This window comes from Protopterus annectens, chromosome 6.part0 (assembly GCF_019279795.1).
Source record: "Protopterus annectens isolate FY-2018-M chromosome 6.part0, PAN1.0, whole genome shotgun sequence".
Taxonomy (NCBI): domain Eukaryota; kingdom Metazoa; phylum Chordata; order Ceratodontiformes; family Protopteridae; genus Protopterus; species Protopterus annectens.
In genome coordinates this window covers 540,964,136-540,981,122 of record NC_056737.1, presented here as the reverse complement: position 1 = coordinate 540,981,122, position 16,987 = coordinate 540,964,136, and positions in this window count along the sequence as shown.

The window sequence follows — 16,987 nt, the reverse complement described above, 5'->3', positions numbered from 1 at the left end:
GAGGAAATAAGCTCTACATTCAGCATATTTGTTTTTATCTCTTATAAATTTTAAATCTTTTTTGTTTTTAAGATCATTCATATACAAATCAATGCACTTAAATATCTCAAAGTAAGCATTCTTTTTGAAATCAGACAATAAATCTGAATATATAGTGTCATCCAGTCTTTTTATTTTCCCTGATAAATCAGTCATTTTCCTTTCATTGTCTCTAATTAGACAGTCATTCAGCTCACAGCCATGTTTATTAAAGAGCTGAAGTAATTCAACATGTAAAACAAAGTCTTTTACTAACCCCGTAGGGTACTTCCACAAATGGAGGCCTTTGGGAATCTCCTCTCTGCATCTATATTCTCTCAAATAACAGTTCTCAAGCTGCAGCTTGTGAAAATCAGATGTTAAAGTTTCAAAAGTTTTTAGCTGGTTATTCAGGGAACAGTTACCTTCTTTATTAGTTGGTTCTGTTGTAACATGCCATTATTGCTCACCTTCCAACCATTGTTTAAGTGTGTCTCTACCATTGTAAGAGGAAACACCCCTTCCTTATTCGCAATTTGAAGACATATGCAAATTTTTGCAGGTTGATTGGTTGGTTTGCGATCTCCTTTCTCTTTGAGCTGGTGAGATACCACTGGCTCCCATCTCATTCTCTACACCATGGTCATCCCACCTATCAAGTTGTAGGGGTACTTTATTGAAAGGGGTCAGTCTTTCCATTAGGGAAACTAAGTTTCAGGGTCCCTCAAAATGATAGTGCTGAGGAAGCGATATTCTGTTTGTGTAAGTTAAAAATACATTTTAAAGTGCTGAATGATATTTATGGTAAACTGGCAAAATTGCTACATTGTTTCAATATTGTATGGTAATAGGATATTCTAACTAGTTACATTGACTGTTGCTAAATAAGTTTGGTTGTAGAGTCACAATGTATTTGCTTTTGGTGACCTTTAATGGGCTATGTTAACTCTCTCTCTGCTTTCTGTACAATGTTTACGGCATCTATGCTTGTTTTATGTTGTTATTTTGTAGTCTTTAGTCTTATATTCCTTCCTTTTGTCTTCTTTGCAACTTTTAGCACCAACAAGCACCTGGTCATCTTGCCCCCCCCTTACTCGTGCAAGGGAGTACTCCTCTCACTCCAGCTAAAAGCAAAGGAATCTCTAACAAATAATCATCAAAAAATAAAGACTGCAACCCCAGATTTAACTCTGGGAGCTCTGCTGTTGCTATTTATGGGCAGTGTAGCTCTTGTCACTACTGTTATGTCTTGTTAAAATCTGTTACAATCAGCTAGAGTGCTCATAGCCCCCCTCACCCTTTTCATTTGTTTCACTGGTGATACGTTTTCCTTAACTTATCTGTTTTGTTATGTTAAGGTATTGAGCCCCTCTCAATAGAGTCATAGCTTTCAGTCCTTTACCCTCAATACTTATTCTTCACTAATTAAACACCAAATAAAAGTGCAAAGTCTCAAGCTACTTCTACCTTTAGCTACATAATGTGCAGCAAGCAAAGAGTAAAGGGGAATACAAATGCAAAACAACAGTAAAAGCCACCATTGCAGACTAGTAAGCAGCATACAACTTCTAGCTGTGGTGTATTCTAACTGATTGTTTTTCTTAAGAGGTCCCTTCCAAACCTCGAACAGGGTGTAAGCCTGCTTGGGCTCACTCTGCTCCCTTGCTCTACCCCCATTCCCACCCACCCCCACTTTCCTTTAATTTATGCTCTCTACCAAATACAAAACCCAACCCACCTCATCATCAGCTACCCTATCCCTGCTCCCTAACCTCATAGAGTTCCACCCTTTTCTCTTTACACTATGTCTAATCAGATTACTGCTATTTCTTGCAACTGTAACTTATACCATGGCTATAATCTACCTCCTATCCCATTTACTTTACTTCCTCATTTCACTCACCTCCTATTAATCACAACTCTACCACTTTCAACCTCCAACTACTATTACACTTTCCATCCAACAAAAAGAATCATCCTACACATGCTCTATCTCACCATTTCTGTGCAATAACTCCCCTACCCAACTTCACAAATACAAAAAATTAGCACACACTCCCTTACCACCTAAGCTAAAGCTAAAATACTTATGTCACAACCACTACCAGTACAAATCCAAACCTCCCCCACTCCCAAACACACTTCTAACTGATGGGGATATCCACCCCAATCCAGGTCCTGCTTCTCCTACAACTTCCACCACCATCCCAACAGCCAACAGTCTAAACAGTCTCCATCATTCCAGTCCAAAACCTATTAGTTTATACTCAATTAACATACAGAGCCTCCCGAATAAAACCACAGAACTACATTCCTAAATTACCCTCCATTCTGCACATATCCTAACCCTATTTGAAACATGGTTAAAGCCCCATATCTCAAACTCTGAAAGCATTCCCCCATTACAATATCTACCATCAAGAGAGAATGGTTAGGAAAGGTGGTAGAGTCACCATTATGTACTCTGAACACCTCAATCTATCCCCTCTTCCCATAACCCATCCAAATTTCCACCCCACCAAACTACTTATCCTAAACTGTCACCTTAACCCACAAAAGAAATTTGCCTTAGCTGCTGTCTATATCCCACCAGGTAATAACATTCCCAACCTTGAATCCATACTCTCATGGCTATCACTCAATATCAGCTATGAAACCATTCTGTTAGGAGACATTAACATTGACTGGCTAAAACTATCTACAACCAGTCCATCTCTCACCATCAACCTACATGGCTTTCATCAGTTATTACTACACCTACTAGACTTAATAAAAACAATAATAGTAGCTCCACTCTTGACTGGATCCTAACAACTGACCCTAATCTGTATCAAAACCCTAATATCCTACCAGACTCCCTTAGCAACCACCTTCCTATCCGAGTTCTTACGCATGCTGTACAGATACATACCATCTCTATAAAGACTGTCACAATCTCTCCACTTTTAGCAGTGAGACCTTTAATCACATGCTAAACTATATAGACTGGTCAATTCTGAAACGTGTCACTCCAAATGATGCTGTGTTTCATTCAATCACACTTTTCTCTCCATCCTTGACTCCATGGCACCTCTCAGAAAAGTAACAATCAAAACAATCTACATCCCCTGGCTCTCAAAAGATACACTCACTCTTATGAAAAAAAGAGACAGCACCTGGAAGCAATGGAATAAAACTAAATCACCCTCTCTTCTCCAAACCTATAAAGAAAAAATTCTACTCTAATGCCCAACTCATCCATAAGTCTAACCATAAAATGTTGGCACTGTTAATAAGATCCTGACCCCAGGCACCCCTTCTACCCCCTACCTCTACCCCAACAAAACCCTCCTTGAAACTGGCATTCTTCTAAATTCATACCTCACTGACTCTATTCACAAACTCACCCACAATGGTTACAACAATAAGCACACAATCCCCCACTCCACATTTCACCACTACTCCCTCTTTTACTCTCAACCCCATCCCAAAATCTTACATCAAATCTCTCCTGCTTAACCTGAAGCCATGCTCCCCTCCTCTGACAACTTTGCCCATCTTTCTTAAATTAGCCACTCAGTCAATAGCCTACCACGTCTCTAACCTGATCAATAGATCTATTCAATAATCCACCATCATAGATATATGGAAATCATTCTTTATCACTCCATTACACAAGGGGGGGGCAACAGCAATGAACCATTCATCTACAGACCTATTGCTAGCCTCTCTCTGCTATCTAAACTCCTTGAAAAATCCAATCACAGACAGCTTAAGTACCTTCTACATAATAACCTCCTAACCCCTACACACCATGGCTTCAAACCCCATCATGGTACATCTACTGCCCTACTTTCCTTTACCCAAACCATTGCTGAAGCCATGGACAAACATTTACTGGTTTCTTGCCTCTTTCTTGACCTTTCTAAAGCATTTAATAACATATTACACTCCAATCGTCTCCATAAACTATCACAACTCAACTTATTTCCCTCTACTATTAAATGATTCACTAGTTATCTCACTAATAGACAACAGCCATTAAGATCACAGGCTATCTGCTCCCCTTGCTTACCAATCCAAACTGGGGTGCCTCAAGGCTCGATTCTTGGCCCTCTACTCTTTAATATTTTCACAAACCAACTGCATACTTCCTGTACAGCATCCTCCCTGACACAATATGCAGATTACTCTACCCTTATTACCTGTTCTGACAGTTTCTCTAACCTCCTCTCTACTACTCAACATAGCTTCCTTTCTGTAGAAAAATGGCTAATCGACAACTAACTAATTCTAAATCTCAAAACAACAAAGCTACTACTTTTTTTTCCAAAAACCCTCTCTAACCTCAAAACAACCTTCACCATTTCTTCTTTCGACAATACCATCATACAACCTGACCCACATATGAAACTTCTTGATGTTATTATCGATGACCAATTAAAATTTGATTCCCATATTCAGCACTGTATCAAAAAGACCAATCAAAAACTTGGCCTACTCTACAGACATAAAAAATACCTAGCCCCTGACACTAGGCAGAAACTAGTTCAGGCCTTCTTCCTTCTGTGTCTACTTTATGCCTCCCTCATCTTTTCACATCTACAGTCTACCCTTCTGGCTAAACTCTGTCAATCCTACTATAGTGTTGCAAGATTTGCTAGTAACCAGCCATACAAATCTCATCACTTCCATGCACTAAAACAACTTCAGTGGCTTGACTTCCCCCAGCACCTGCTTTACTCCCAGTTGCAAATGACTCATACTCTACTCCTAAAATCCCTTTTCTGTCCTGCTCTATCCTCACTAATATCACATCATACTCCTCCCAAAACTTTTTGACCAGCTCCTTCTGGATACCTACAAACCAAACAAAAAACATTGGTAAACTTCTTTACAAATATAGTACTCCCCATGCATGGAACAAATGCCCTCTTAACATCTGAACTGTTTCTAGCAAATCTCTTTAAATCTGAACTTAAAAATGCCAACACCTGTCACTGCAATTATCCCACTTAAATTCCACCTTACTACCTTGCCAGCTCTCACACCTTTTTGTTAAAACTGCTTTATTAATTTTACATAAAATCAAACAATCTCAGTAAATTTAACAAGTAATTTTTTTAGAACATATTAATATAATAACTAACATAAAATAACTAAAGTATTTGCAAAGACATCCATATACAAATGTCCATTGATATGAATAATTGTAGCAATTTATGGTGTGATTTAATCCTTTTTTAACAAATTCTGTATGTTTACCCACATATTGTATGCATGTGTTTTCCTAGATGTTTGTGATTTTATGGTCAAAATCTATAAGTGACATAAGTCATTTATACCATTCCTGAATTCTGCAAAAGTTGGAGGGGAATCTGAAATCCAGTTTCTTGTAATGATCTTTCTGGCCACAGCAAGTATTGACCAGATTAAGGGGAGTCTTATTTTTTTAACACAATTTTGTATGGGAGTGTTGAAGAGAATCATATATGTATTTAAAGTGAAATTATCCATACATAAAGCTTGCAATAAGTTATTGACTTTCTCCCAATAAACCTTCAATTCAGAGCAGTCATAAAACATATGTGCCCATCTTATATTTACCCCATTCCTACATTTGTTACATATGTTATCTTTTTTATTGATTTTTATTCATAATTTGAGGTGTATAAAATGATCTATAGAAAAACCTCCAGGTATATAATTTCCATTTAAGAAAAGATGTTTTACCTGCTGATTCCAAAATAATTATTTCATCTTGTTTCTTAGGAGACTCATTACTAATTGTATAATAGTAGTTCCAAAAGATTTCTGGGAAACTATATACTTTTTCTCTAATGATTCTGTATTTATAAGAAAGTTTGATGTGTAAGAGGATTAAAACGTTGTTAAGATATTAAAGATATAGTTTGTTGCATGTTTTGGTGTAACATGGGTGGTAAAGTAATCTTTTAAAGTCCATAACATGGGATTATTTAATAAATCCATTTTGTATAATTGTGGTTTTGTAATTAATTCTGTGCTTATTGTTTCCCAGTATTTTTTCCATTTGACTGAGTAAGATGTGTCTATTAATTGAGTTAATGTTTTGATTATGGAGGAAATTGAATATAAATTTAGGTCTGAGAAAGCTATTCCTCCCTTATTCCAACTGTTTAAATGCTATTTGAAGGCTATTCTTGTTTTTGGGGGGGGCAGAAGAATTTTAATAACATTGTGTTTAAAATTTTAGTTAGCGATTTATTGGGCAGTAATAAAATAGATTGAATAATATAGAGACTCTTGGGAAGAATAATCATTTTAATTATAGTTAGTCTTTCATCTGTTGTAAAAATTGTGTTCCATCTCATTATAAGTGCTTGAATGTTTTCAAAATGTTTTTTATAGTTTAGTTGTATTATGGTCTCAGTATCTTTGGCTAATATGATTCCTAGATATGTAATTTGTTCAGTGTTGGTTTTATATTTATGGTTATTACCCTTTATTTTATTTTTGTTTGAGTAGATGGGTAGGGTTTTTGTTTTGCCCACATTGAAGGATAGACTTGATATTTTTTGAAAACAATCTATGGAATCAAATAATGATGATATAGAGGAATCATTCCCATTTGAGGCTATAAGTACATTGTCAGCAAAAAGATGAATTTTGGAGAATGTTTCTGTGCTAATTCACAATCCTTCTATGCTTTTAGTCTTCCTTATTTCATTAGCCCATGGTTCCATTATCAGGGTAAATAGTAAAGGAAAAAGCGGGCAACCTTGCTTGGTTCCTTTTACGATGCCAATATTAGGTATATAGATGTACCAATTTTAATGTATGCTAATGCCCCCTTATATAAGTGAACTAAAAGTCTATACATTTTTTGAGACATTTAGCTATTCAAATAATGCAAACAGGTAATCTCAATTTATTGAATCGAATGCAGAATTTATGTCCAAGCTTATTAAAGTCAGATCTTTTTTCCTTCTTTGAGAATAATCAATTAATGCTAAAGTTATTTTAATATTGTCAAATGTGTTTCAGTTAACTATAAAGCCAGTTTGATCTTCTTCTATTAAATGTGGTATGAATTTTCTCAATCTTTCAGTATAAATGTTCGTGAACATTTTATAATCCACATTCAATAAAGAGATAGGCTTATAGGAAGAGCAATACATTGGGTCTTTATTGGATTTCAAAATAGGTGACATAAATGTATATTTCTAGAATGGGGTTATTATAGATTCATTCTGGGCTTTTCAGAATATGTTATGAAGAAGGGTAAGAGCACTTTTATGCATTATTTTATATAATTCTAGTATGATACTATCATTACCTGGTGCTTTATTTTGTTTAAGTTTACTAATTTGAATTTGGATTTCTGAATATGTTATTTGTTTATCTATAATTTTTCTTGTAGTTTGTTAAGTTTACTATTGATGTTTTTATTAATATATTCTTTTATTTTTTCTTTAGGTTTAGTTTTGACTGTATTTTGCTTAATTTTAAGAAAAGTATCTTTGAATTTGTCTATTATATCATGTAAATTGAAGGTTTTCTTTTTTTCATTACTAAGTATATATTTTTGATATGATTATGTTTATTCAGTCTTTTTGTCTTGTTTTTAAGATTACTTAGATGTTTAGGGTTCAATGAGAAAGCAAGAAATTTATATTTTTCTAAGTAAATCATTGTCTTGTGATGCAATATTTCTCTATAGTCATTGTTCAGTTTGTTTATTTCATCCCTAACATTCTTTTTGATGAGTATGTCTTTATTATTAAGTTGCAACAGATCTAGTTTATCTTGTATTTCTTTTAAGTCGTTATCCCAAGTTTTTCTTTTATTAGAATAGCATCTATTGATTTGTCCATATAAATATGCTTTTAAAGCATCCCATGTACATATGTCTAAGATCTTAGGAGAAGACTTTGTAGTTATAAAGTTTTGAATTTCTTGATTTAAGAATTCTTTGAACTCTTTTAGTTGTGTCAGGTAGGCAGGAATTCTTCTGATTTGTACATTAAATGTTACATTAATAAAAAGTTCAAAAACAATTGCATTATGGTCAGATAAAGGGCATGATATGCTCTTAAATTTAGTTAAGACACTAATTATTTGACTGGAGAATAGAATTATGTCTATCCTAGAGTAGGAATTATGTCTATTAGAAAAAATATATATTGTAATGATTTAAGGTCAGCATGATCATGTACGTCATTTAAATTATATGAACCAATACAATTTATTAATTGTTTGGCCTGAGAGGTTATTTTCCTTTTCCCTAAGGTACTGCATTCATCTTCTTTTAGAATACAGTTAAAATCCCCTGCAATAATTATATTTTCCTTTGACTGGAGAACTACCTGGTTTAGATGTTACTTAATTGTATTAGTGCCTATGCCTGGCATCCAATTTATGTTGATCAGTGTGCATTTTTTTTATTTATTTCTACTACAACCAGACAAAACATCCCTTTATCATCTTAATTATTCCAGATGAAGGTAAAGATTTATTCCAATGGATTGCTATTCCTCTTTTTTTTGTATGCTCTGAACTTACTAAGACTATATTTTATTAGTGTTTAATGTTTTTATGTTTTCCCTCAATAGGTGTGTTTCTTATAAGAAAATTAGGTTAGATTTATGTAAAGCTAGATATCTGAATAAACTACCTCTTTTACTTGGGTTATTTAAGCCATTGATATTAATTGATATACCTTTCAATGAAACCATACTAAATGTAAGAGATTGTTAGTTAAATATATGTCATGTCAAATTCAAATAGGTTTCCTATATTTCCCCTCCTATATATGATATATTAGGTCTACATTTCTTAATTAGTGATTTATTGTGGGTATGGTATGTTTTGAGATTTTTTTTTTAATTGTAAACTTGTAAGTATTAAATATAGCAGATGCCAGCTGTGAATGTTCAATAGAATTAAGAGTACAGTGCTAATTTTTAAAAAAATAATGGATTCCAGTGTGCAGCTTGCGAGACATTTGCCTGCGAGCTACATCCCCGAAACCAAACGGCTGCATCAGCACTTTGCCGTAGTGCAAAGTGACTTAAAAGCATAGCCGCTGCAACTATAATCTATGGACGGGCAGCTGCAGCCATACAGGCTGTGTAACGCATTCCTTCTTCTCGTGCAAGGAATGCATTTATTTAATTATTTATTTATTTTGTTGTCAGACTGGCAACACAATAAATAAATAATTAAATAAATGCATTCCTTGCACGAGAAGAAGGAATGCGTTACACAGCCCGTACGGCTGCAGCTGCCCGTCCATAGATTATAGTTGCAGTGGCTATGCTTTTCAGTCACTTTGCACTACGGCAAAGTGCTGATGCAGCCGTTTGGTTTTGGAGATGTAGCTCGCAGGCAAATGTCTCGCAAGCTACACGCCGGAATACAAAATTAATGCTATATCCAGCCTGGAGTTATAAACTCCTAATCCAAGTAGCATCTGCCACTTAGATTTACCCCCTGGCTGTAACAGCAGAAAATCAGCAACCACTTATGAATATAACAAATACTTGAATTCAAATTGTTAATATCGAGTGTAACTTCTCTGAGTAATTTAACTATATTGTTATAAATCTCATCTGTTAAGTTCCTTTAAATTCAGTCTAAAAGCACATACATTTAACATCTAAGTATGTGTATGAAACATTTTTTTTCTTTTTTCCTCTCCTCCCCTCCTCCTTTTGAGTCTCTCCTCCCTCTTTTACAGACCTTAAAGTTAAAACACATAGATATAACTTTTATTGAAATAACACTGTTTATCTACAATGGTTTCAATTTAAACTAACTAGAGAGTAATATGTAATAGGATTTGGATTATTTTTAAGCAAAATTAATTCTGTCTTAGTTACTACATGCTTACTGAACTGGAATAAAATTAACTCTTAAATCATGTTGATTAACATCATTAAAAACATTATAAATAGTATCTTCTTATGAATATATACATTTAAGCTACATTAAATCACTGTCATTGTTCTTTATTGAAGTAATGTGTGAATTAGGGGAAGAGAGATAGAGAAATAAACGCATACTTGGTTATTTAATGCTATTATACACACTGGTTAAGTCACCTTCATATTCCCAATTCATTTGTTACCTGTAATATAAAAGGTATTGCTGTCTAAGCCAGCAATTCATCAAAGTACCCAAATGATATAGCAGTTTCTTTTTCTTTTTCTTTTCCCACCCTCCCCTTCCTTCATGATGCAATATGTAGGTCTAGGGATAGTGTCAAGAAACTTATGTATGTAAGCACTTAAAGAAAATCTTCTTTTTTCCTTTTTCTGCTTTTTTTGTTGTCTTAAAACATAAAGGTTCTAAATATACATATAGCAGACCAAGCATTATTTAAAGCATTCAATTATGTCAGCATACATTCATACAGACTCTAGCAGATCATAATAAGGTTTACATAATTGAGAAACATTCTTGAGATTATTGTCTATTGGAGCTGTCTGGGAATATGATACATTAAAGTTAAACAAAATAAAACTCACTTTCCTTTCTAATAATGTTTATTTATGAATCCATTTCTATGTCTTCTTGTTTGCATCTAATTAGATTCCTGTTTAGTTGGTCTTCCTGCTTTCATGTCATACTGAGGCGACATTTGAGTTGAAAGGTCATTAAGCCTCTTATTCTGGTTCCCACTCTGCTACGAGGAGTTATGAAGGTGTATCCTGCTCGCAATTGATCAGCATGAGACATTTAGGACTAAAATTGTCTCTTTGGAGGATTTCAGCAGGAAAAACAGCAAAAAAAAAGGTTTTCTTATTCAAGTTAGATCAGTTTTAAATTTTGTGATGAGTTGTATAGTGCGAGCTAAGCTGCAGGGCTCGCAAATACGCTTTTCAAATATACAAAGTTTAATCAATGTAAAGCATTTCATATATTATAGGTAAATTAAAGCTTATTAAACAAAGTTATTAACTTTCTGTATATCTCCTCTGCCCACAAGTGAAAGGTAACCAATGTGTTTTTAAAGAGCAACTTCAAACAAAAAAACATATTTAAGCATTAAAAGACGTATGAAGAAAGAGAAAAGAAAAAAAGAAGGCTTGTACTATCACCTAGCATTAACTATTCACCTAGGAATAGTACAACACATTAGTAATGTATATAGAGCACCATTTAATATTTCAAAGTTGAGAATTTATTGTTCGTATTGTTGTTAGTCATATTTATTTAGTTTAACACATTAACATAGAGAATTTGTTGCCTCCTTTCTTTCTTCCCACCCAATCCTTTCTTTTCCTCTTCTCTCATGTATTAATATATATTGTAGCCAACTTTTGTTTTAATTAATAACAAGTAAGCTTATCTTGAGAGGTAACTTTAAAACAGAAATGCCCTTGTTGGATAATAGTTTCAGTTAATATAAAAGAAGACTAAATGACAATGGTAAGAGTCATTTGTTTTTAAGCCTTTTTTGCTTATCTGATGTTTTCCAGGATGTGCTAGATGCCATTCTTTTGAGAGAGGGGCTTGTCCATTCCATATATTCTATTCTTTCCAGGATTTTATGATTTTTAACATAAACTAAGGCAAAGTCTAAGTCTTCAAACATCTTGGGCCCTTCTGAAAGAAAGATCTTCAGTTTTGCTGGGAACAAAAGGTGAGTCTTCACTTGCACTTTTTTAGTTCTTTAATTAGAGGTAAAAAAAATCTTGCTTTTGGTAATAACCATATATGAATAATCATTATCGAAGCATATTGTTGTTTCATTGACTTTTATTGGGGCTTTAGCCCATGCAGTTTTTAAAACCAGTTATTTGTCAGATGAAGACAAAAATCTTACTATTACATATTTTTGTGTTTTTTTTTTTGTTTATATTTGATGAAGATAAAGACCAATGGACTCTTTCTATGCCAAATGATAGGGATTTTGGAAGATTAAGTGTTTTTGGTAGCCAAGATGTTAAAAAGGTTGTCATATTGTTGCCCTCAATATTGTCAGGTAGTCCAAAAATGCTTTCATTTTTATGACGGGATCTATTTTCCAGATCATCTAGCTTGTTTTGAAGTAAAGTATTTTGTTTATGAAGGAATTCTATATTGTTTTCATTTTCTTTTATTCTACAGTCCAAAGTTCTAACGTCATTGAGTGCTTCCTCTATACCGGTAATTTGAGTTTTTTGTTGTTGCAGGTCTTCATGATGTAAATCCATCTGTTTGGAGCTTCTTTCTTTAAAGTTGTCAAGTTTTTAGTCTATTTTGTCAGTTTTAGTAGTTAAGTCATGTAGGTTGACTAATAAGGTCTGAATTTTTTTTTTGAGAATAGAATCTTGACTGCTTGTTTTTGAAAAGTTCATGATGATATTTTCAGATAAGAAGAATATTTCCAAGTGAATATTTGACTGGAAAACCTGCCTTCTTCAGATATTTTTTGGATATTGTTGTAGAAGATGTTTATCTTAAACACATTTGATGAAAAAAAATCCAGTTTTAAGGTTTGTAGACAAAAATTCCAGTGAGTAGAAGTTGTCTTAGTGGAGCTGATATAATCTGGTGCTACGCATTTATCATCTTGGACAATGCCCCCCCCATCTCTCACACTTTTAACACCCACCTACTGCAGTGTCCTTTCTCATTTGCATGTCTTTCTCTTTTTGTTGATTAAAAAAATCTAACTCTTGTACTGCATGTTATTTACATTCTTATAATGTTTATGCAAACTTCATTTTCAGACATTTTGTAAATTTCTAATGTTATCATCTAAAGCACATTATTATAATGTTTGCATAAAACTTCATTGTCAGATGCTTTTCTTTTATGTAACTTTGTAATAACTGTCTGGAGCTTTTCACTTCGGGTTTCCACTGAAAACGGCCCACTGGCTCAGTTGGACTAACCTGGTTAACAAATAACACATAACTAAATAATAAATCAGCAAAAGGGAAATATATTTTATTCTACTTTCTTTATTTATTGTGAGACTGTGACATGAGCAAAGATCCATTAAATAATTTGAAAGCAGTAGAATTAGATGTCATTGAACTGTTAGAAAGCAGCAAAATAAAGGTGGTGTTTAGTGAAATAATCATGTGTATGAAGTGATATGACTATATGTATTCTAAAGCTGTCTTACTTAAAAGTTGGTAAAGAGCTGTATTTTAACTCAAAATATATTATTGGTCATTTATTGGAAAGAGTTTATTTGTGATTATTGAATGTTTGCCAATGGCATGTTGTACTTAAGTAAACACAGTTCAAATTTTATCAATAGCAATCTGGTTACTTTGTTAAGTTTTTTTTAAGAATGCTATCACTGAAAGACCTAGGGTCTGAGACCATCAAAGACCTAATGACATTCTAAATTTATTTAGGAAATTTAAGTTTAGGAAATAAATATATTGAGTTAATTTATGTCTCACAGCATGGGAAACTGGATATAATAGCAATAACTGAAACATGGGATACAACTAATTTATTCTTCCCTGGATATGAGAAGATTGAATGTTTTAAGACACATAATAATGGAGGTGTAGTTATAATTCTTTTAAAAGACAGATTAGTTTATACACTAAATGAACTTAACACTAATTTTAAGATAATTTCTATTGATGTGCATTCCTTTTGTGGATCAAGAACCTTAAGATTAATTTGTCCTTATAGAAATCCTTCCATGGACTCTAATACTCATGAATAATTTATTACATTTTTGGAATTGCAGTCTGAGCATAGCTTTGTTGTTTTACTTGATGATTTCAGTTATCCAAATATAAATCGGGGAGATTATTCATCAAATGGGAAACTCAAAACTGATTTTCGGGACAATTTATTTCAATTTGACATGACTCAATTTGTACTCCTACTAGGGTAGTCACATATTGGATCTCTCTGTGAGAAACTGACCATCACAAGTTGAAGAAATTATTCTGGGTCCACCATTATGTAATTCTGACCATTGTGCACCCTCTAGTATTTTGTTTGGTACTATTTTATGATTGGGAGTTATGACAAAATCACAAAGAAACAATGGGGGATATGTGCAGTCTCCCAAATATGCCAAAAGCCTGGAAGATTTAGGATCTTTGCTTGAAAGTGTTTGCATAGGTATTTTTATACCCCAACTAGACTCTAAAGAATTTTTCCTCAATTAGACAGCAAATATTGGAGGTGTGATGGGGAAGAAAGAAATAACTGAGAGCATGTTTTCTGGGAGTGTGATGAGTTGACAGACTTTAAAGATTCCCTGCAGTCTACTCTGTCAGAGATACTGCATAAGCAAGTTGGTGTAACTAAGGAAATTATTTATTTTTAGCTATGATACAGAATCAGAATTGCCTAGACATAGTAAGGTCTTGCTGAATTTCATTATGGTGGCTGCCAAAAAGCAATTACTAGAAAATGGAAATCAAAGTCTAAATCAACTGTACTAGAAGCACTGAATATAGTAAAAGAGATAAAACAACCAAAATTAGGATACTTAGAAAAGTGTAGGAGCAAATTACATAGGAAAAAAGGGAATTGTGGGAACAATACATGCAGAGGATGAACAAGGTTTAAAAGAAGGCAGGATTTGAATGAGCTGTATAATGTATGACTGACAATGAGTAGATAGATTATAAGTGATGTATAATGTTTATAACTAACATTGTGCCAATATGGCTTGTGATATATAACGTTTGCAACTAAAATTATGTCAATATGGTTTGTTTTCATTTATATAAATATATGATTGCATATGTCATATGTGATAATTTAATAAAGTTGTTTCTTGTTAAAAAAAGTTATGTTATTAGAAAATGTCAGTATCATAAGACTGACTTTATGTGTATAAGTAATTCTATAAACGTAATTGTCTGGTGATTGTCATCAAATACCGAGGGGGATGTAGGTGATTCTCTCCTGGAATCTATTCTGAGTAATGCTATGGATTTAGTAACTTGCAATAAGGCATATAAAACTTCCAAATTTCATTACTGATGGGACACTGAGCTGCATCAAATATATAAAACAAAGAAGAAATTCTCTCACAAATTAAGGAAAAAAACAATTCCATATAATAAATCTAAATTAAATTGCATTCCCAAAAGAATGTAAGGGTTTATTAAACAGTAAAAAACTTGAGTATGGAGACCATTTCCATCTGTAATAGCTAATAAATCAGTTTTATAAATATATTAATTGTGTTACAAGGACTGCTATTTCACCTTTTTTGGAGATTTGGAACTGACAACTGATCCTTATAGAATTGCTGATGAGTTTATTACATTGTTTTCTGACTTACCACAATTTAGGTGTATAATGGTTAATTTGGAATTGGTTTCTACAGCTAATGAGAATTGTTGAACACTAAGTATTAAATTGAGTTCTAACGTATTAAATAAGTTAGGAAATAAAACCTTTATAAGGCCAAATTTTATTCCAGTGATGATGATTCATGGCTTGAGAAGTTCTTTTTTGCCAGTGTTGCAAAAATCATTAATACTTTGCTACATAATAATATAGTACCTTGTAAAATTAAGTGCATATAATTATACTCATACAACATTTGCTCCTTACTGTACAGATTGTGAGGCTATTAAAGATACTATTGAAAATAAGTGGGTGTTAATTGCTAATAATAACGAAATCAGAAACAAGTTGAGTGAAAGGTCACATTACTTTTAGGAAAATGTTTCAAATACTACTTAGAAGGGTTGAATGATCAGGTTACATTTAATTATAATAACTTGAAAGTCACTTTTAAGTGTAGGTCTTACAATCAGTGTAGACATATATTGGTCACTGATTGTGTGGATATTAATCAATGTTTGGTAAAAGGAAGGGGTCACTATAATTGAAACTCAATAGGAATTGATTATTTAGCTAAGAGCCAGAAATGTCCAGCTTTTTACTTAGGAAAGATGTAGTGAAAATTAGAGAATAAGAAGTGTCAAAAATGATGTTAATATAGCATTATAAGAAAACTAATATGCAAATTTATGATTTGCTTATGCAGGATCTAATTTCTGGGATGGATATACATTTCTGAGTATGGATAAATTGATTATTCCTGTAATTTTCTGCATTCTGATGATTCACAAAGATATGCGACATCCCTCTATGTGTCCAGTTGTAGCTGCTGGGTGTTCCAAAACATATCCAACTGCAAAATACTTGACCTTAAACTTAAGGAAGGAATTAGTAAGTTGACACACCTTTGTAAGAATTCTTGGGATTTTTAACTAGACTTAGAGATATTACCTATAGTGGCAATTCAGTATTTATTACAGTTGCTGTAAAGGATGTTTAAGCTGTCATACCCCACATATTTGTTCTTGAGGTCTTGCCACCAGAATGGAGCACAATGTGGGGCTGAGTAATCACCTTATTAAGGCATATTAGAGCTCTGTGTTCAATTTAGGGGAAGAGACCCTTCAAGGGGAAAGGCCAGGGACAGGCAGTGGTTAAGGATGGTTAGAAGTTTGAGTGTTCTGGTTTGGATGGTTGCTAGGATGTCTGAGGGTTCTAGTCCAGATTGTTATTTGGTAATGAGTGAATTGGGTGTGTTGGTGGTTGGGCACGTAGATTACTTCACTGGTGAGCATGGGCGAGTTTTCAGGACCTAGGTCAAGGGGTGCTGGTTTTCTGCCATTTAGGGTTAGGGCATTAAAGGTTTTGGAGTTAGAGTATTCCCTACAGCAATTGGGTTAATGCACAGCCATAACTGGGTAATTTACTGGGCTAAGGCAATATGCTACAGTTGACAGGGTTGTGGCTATAGGTTGTCATTCCGTTCAGGTTGAGCCATGATTAGTGGCTGGAAGGAAGCAGTCTAAAAGAATGTATTCTCTTGGAGTGGAGGTCCCGGTGGTACAGTGGAGTCATGGGTAATCCTACTTTATTTAGTTTTATTAGGGCATGTTTCAGGGATGTTATGCAGGATTCTAAGTGCTTTACAGATGATGGGTACACCGAATGATGTTTGGCTTAACCCTTCTTAATATGGGAGGTAGTTGGTTGAACATTTTGGGTAGAAGGGAGGGGG